This window comes from Ixodes scapularis, unplaced genomic scaffold (genome assembly GCF_016920785.2).
Source record: "Ixodes scapularis isolate PalLabHiFi unplaced genomic scaffold, ASM1692078v2 PGA_scaffold0__279_contigs__length_252992795, whole genome shotgun sequence".
In the NCBI taxonomy this organism is placed as follows: Eukaryota; Metazoa; Arthropoda; class Arachnida; order Ixodida; family Ixodidae; genus Ixodes; species Ixodes scapularis.
Window position 1 is genome coordinate 20495304 of NW_024609835.1, and position 5015 is coordinate 20500318.

A 5015-nucleotide genomic window follows, 5' to 3' on the forward strand; every position below is an offset into this window, starting at 1 on the left:
CTAAAAGAGCGGCTACTGGTATACCTAGTACATTCACAGTCATACGAGGTTCAAGAGACTTGGGTGTAGATTCGATTCTACTCACAGCTGGGATGAGCACTGTCGGTTCCTCGTTTAGTGAGGTTGTTCCTACCTCCGTCGACTGGTGCGAGTCCATTAGCGGCCGGCCATCCAGAGCGACCATCCTTGGTGTTGAGAACTTCAAAGCGGCTCTGACGCTGGGGATCGGGCCGGCCTTTGGCTGAAAGGGAATCGCATTAGGGTCCAACTCAAATGCAGTTGCTTCGGGTAGCGTAGGACCGGGAACAGTGGAAGCTGTTCGCCCGGGGATCAGTGCAAAGGCAGACGCGCCGGGAGTCTCATGACCGAGAATGTTGTTAGCTGGCCGCCCGGGTGTCACGGCAACAGCAGGCACGCCGGGAGTCTCAAGACCGCGAACGGTGTGAGCTGGGCGCTCGGGTGTCGGTGTGAAAGCCGACACGCCGGGAGTCTCATGACGGGGAGTATTGTGAGCTGGCCGCCCGGGTGTCACTGCAACAGCAGGCACGCCGGGAGTCTCAAGACCGCGAACGGTGTGAGCTGGGCGCCCGGGTCTCGGTGTGAAAGCCGACACGCCGGGAGTCTCACGGCGAAGAGTGTTATGAGCTAGCCGCCCGGGTGTCTGTGCAAAAGGAGACACGCCGGGAGTCTCAAGACCGCGAACGGTGTGAGCTGGGCGCCCGGGTGTCGGTGTGAAAGCCGACACGCCGGGAGTCTCATGACGGAGAGTGTTGTGAGCTGGCCGCCCGGGTGTCACTGCAACAGCAGGCACGCCGGGAGTCTCAAGACCGCGAACGGTGTGAGCTGGGCGCCCGGGTGTCGGTGTGAAAGCCGACACGCCGGGAGTCTCACGGCGAAGAGTGTTATGAGCTAGCCGCCCGGGTGTCTGTGCAAAAGTAGACACGCCGGGAGTCTCAAGACCGCGAACGGTGTGAGCTGGGCGCCCGGGTGTCGGTGTGAAAGCCGACACGCCGGGAGTCTCATGACGGAGAGTGTTGTGAGCTGGCCGCCCGGGTGTCACTGCAACAGCAGGCACGCCGGGAGTCTCAAGACCGCGAACGGTGTGAGCTGGGCGCCCGGGTGTCGGTGTGAAAGCCGACACGCCGGGAGTCTCACGACGAAGAGTGAAAGTGTTATGAGCTGGCCGCCCGGTTGTCGATGCGAGAGCAGACACGCCGGGAGTCTCAAGACCGCGAACGGTGTGAGCTGGGCGCCCAGTTGTCGACGCGAACGCGGACATGCCGGGAGTCTCATGACGGAAAGTGTTGTGAGCTGGCCGCCCGGTTGTCGATGCACGAGCAGACACGCCGGGAGTCTCAACACCGCGAACGGTGTGAGCTGGGCGCCCGGGTGTCCATGGAAAATCGGACACGCCGGGAGTCTCACAACGAGGAGTGTTATGAGGAAGAAAAAGTGATGGAGGGCCACCGAGGGTCGATAGAAAAGCGTCAGTCCCCGGAGCCCGTGTGAGCCTCCGGGAGGCCCGGAGGCGGCTGCGGCGACTCGATCTCGTGGATTGTGTTTTTGACGCGGCCGGCGGAGAGTAGAAATTTCTTACCACCGCCGGCCGTAGCCGTTTCCCTGTGTCTGAGGCGGCCGCTGCCGTTCGCTGCAGTCCCGGTGTATGTGTCCTGGCTGGTCGCATCGAAAACAACGGGGCGTGACCCGCCCGTCGGCTTCGTGCGGTGTCCCGCTCTCTTCTGCCTCTCCCAAGCTCCGCGTTACCGGTCCAGAGGACAAGATCTCATCTTGACCAATGGAGGGGCTGTAGCGTTGTGATTGCGTGCCTTCGTAACCGCTGCACCTCCGTGATTCGTATGCACGAGGGTCTAGGGTTCGTGATTCGTATGCACAAGAATCTGGGGTTCGGGGGACGGGCGCCTGATTGGAATTGTCTTGTTCTCTCTCGACTCTATGTGCACGTGCGTTTCCAGACCACGCAAATGATGGTTCCAGAGTCATGTTCTGCGGTGGAGGGGGTCGGTATCTTAGTTCCGCGAGGATGTCGGCCCGGCTAGCTCAGTCGGTAGAGCACGAGACTCTTAATCTCGGGGTCGTGGGTTCGAGCCCCACGTTGGGCGCCAGTGTGGGATTTCCCTTGCTGCTACCCGTCTCGGAGAATGACACAGCACACCAGTTCAACAACACGTAAACATTTAATGACCGCTATCGCCTGCGCCGCGATCCCAACCGCCCCCGCGCATCCGCTGCGACGGCCTTTTATCAGCGGCGGAGCGCCGCTCGCGTGGCCAGTTGCCCTTGGCCCCCTCGTGGTCAAGATGACCACTTATGATTGTCGGAGGGGCAGCCTGGGCCAACCGCTTGGAATCGCCAGGTTGCCCACAAGTGGAAGGGAAAAAATCCCTGGTTCGATACCAGGACCAGAAGGATTTTTTCGGCCGCGCACCATTCACCTAACCGTGTTTGGAGAATTGTGTTTGTCGTTTGTTCCCAACTCGCAGGGATTTTTTTCGTCAAATAATTTTACTGGTTAATCCATTAAAACGAAAATACGTTGCTCGTTTCTTCTTTTCAAAAACAGAGGTAACTAACTGATTACTTCTTTACCGTAAAAGTAACCCCATAAAGTTAACACGCTACCTGTAACAATTTACGTACGAGTACGCCAGTAGCCCAGTGGGGAGCGTACGACACCTAAAGGCGGTGCGCCGCTCCTCTGCCTCCACTTTCTACTGCGCCGGTGGCTTCCAGGGGCCGTGCTCTCAAAGTCCCTCGACCTCCACCCGGATAAAGCTTGCGAATGCTTTCTCAACCTATCCGTGCCCAGCGTCGCTCTATTTACATGTCTTCTCATTTAAATTGATCAGCTGGATCTGCTTGGAGCACATTGATTCAATCACGTCCGCAGTGAACAAAGAGACAAACGGTCATGTGACTTATCTCCGCTCGAGTGCGCGTGAAGCTCTGTTGTAATGTGCTTCTACGAAGGGTTTGTGCGTTGAACAACCTGGAAATTTCTACGAGACGAGGTTCAATAATTCCATCTGTTTGATAAAATCGACATGAGAACTCCTTCTTTAGATTTGATTTATGACATTATTCTTTGATGGCTGTCACTTCGACAAGGTTTATTGGGAAATAGATAATCGTCGCAGTTTCCGTGACTTTCTCAGTTTGATAATCTTAATTTGCTTGACTCTTCGGTGTATGGAGTGGTCTTTTGTTTTAAACTATTTATTTTTACAGTAAAAGGCTTAGCGACGAGTGCTCCACTTCAAACATTTTGCGAAGCGCAGGGATATGCAGAACTGGTACTTCAGAAAATTATGACCATCGACTGGCGTCAGGAAAATTCATGTTTCCCTTCGCCTCGTCTTCGGAGCATGACCACGTCAAGAAGCTAGAAAAAAGAAGGCAGTTGTTCCTAAGGGACAATTTCTGTATTCATTCGCAGAGTTTCCAATGCAATAGTTCGCCTAAGAGGTATCTTAGAGTTCTGCTCGTTGCCGCCGCAACCCTCGCTGTCCTTCTGCTGTCACACACCAAGTTCGAGTAATATACTTTGGTTTCGAGTCACACCGCGGCGCCACTGACTTGTTGCACTTTCCGCCATTGTGCCCGAGATGTGCCTACGGCTGATATGTGTTCAGCCTTATTAACCTCCCACGCATCGGAGTGAAATCCTTCGAAATGTCTACAAAATATGTCACTGGAGAGTACATGATCCGAGCAATCGCTGCGCAGTGCAATAAATTGTAGTTATGCAAGGCATCATGTGACAAAACCTTTGTTACAAATTCATGTATCATCCAGCGTGTTCAAAGAAAAATTAATTCGTATGCTTTATGATCGCTACCTTTATTTAGATTATTACAACACTTATGATGGAATATGCAGAGAGATGAAACTAGGTACTTTGCGTAACAGAAAAGTGGGACAAGATTCGAAATTCCTCCACAAGGTTGAGAATGGAATAATTGATTCATTTGTATTACTTAGTTGCTTTCACTTACCCATTCCTCGGATTTCTTGCAGATCGTATTCAATATTTTATCCTTCTGACTTGCATAAAGAAGAACCCATGGCACGGCTGCAATTAACGCATAAACATTGTGAACAGATTGCTGTGAATAGTAGTTACGATATTTTTGATGACGCGCGCTCGATTTAGAAATTGTGTTGTTTATATTGTATTGTTCTAAACTAACTCTTCCTATTCATATTTTTGTTCTGCTATTACATACAAATCTGAAAGTGCACCACTACAAAGGCGTCATGCTGTTTGTGGGCCACTCAAAATAAAGTAATAAATAAATCAAAACAGCATAGGCAATAAAAAATGGAGCGGAAAGTGGCATTATTGTTGTCACAACGGTGTCCAAATCCCCGCGTGCTGTCGTTTCCACTGGCGGGCAGAGCGAGCAACAGCAGAATAAACGCCGGCCTCAAGGCTCCAATTTACACTTTTGCAACAGACTTCGGCCGAGTGCGCTAAAACCGCTTGGAACGTCGTACGACGAGATGGTTGCCATGGCAACCCAAGACGCAGATTTCCGCGTTACTGCGCTTAGCCGGTCGTATTTGGTCGTAAGGAGTTGCAAGCGGCCTTCTGACAAACCAATGAGGAGCCAACAAAAAGAAATATGTGTGACTTATACTTTTTTTTTTTTTTCGGCGGCCCCGACTTCCGTTCTCGTCGAAGACGGCCGCTGAGTTTGATTTCTACTCTAAGAACTGATCGAAAAAAAGTTGAACAGTTTTCCTGGCTTTTGGTCACCTCAAGACACGACTATCGTGATAAAATAAAGCAGGATAAATCGTGGATGACCATCGGCAACCTCCTCAGTGAGTATTAATTTCGTAACTTTTGTTTGCGTGAGGTACATATTGTGAGCACGGCAGCTGGTTCGCCGCGCGAGCGTATTCCAGATTTTGACTGTGAATAGGTGTCCAGAGATCGGCAAGCTAGTTCATGTGCAGCGTTTCTTTAAGGGGCAGTGCAATGATTTTAATGT

General features: G+C 52.0%; 1 non-coding gene across 1 annotated transcript; it reads left to right on the forward strand.

Annotated features, from left to right (window-relative positions):
• Positions 1-2047: 2047 nt before the first annotated feature.
• Positions 2048-2120, forward strand: Trnak-cuu. The gene has a single exon. It is a non-coding gene; the product is annotated as a tRNA-Lys (tRNA).
• Positions 2121-5015: the final 2895 nt, after the last annotated feature.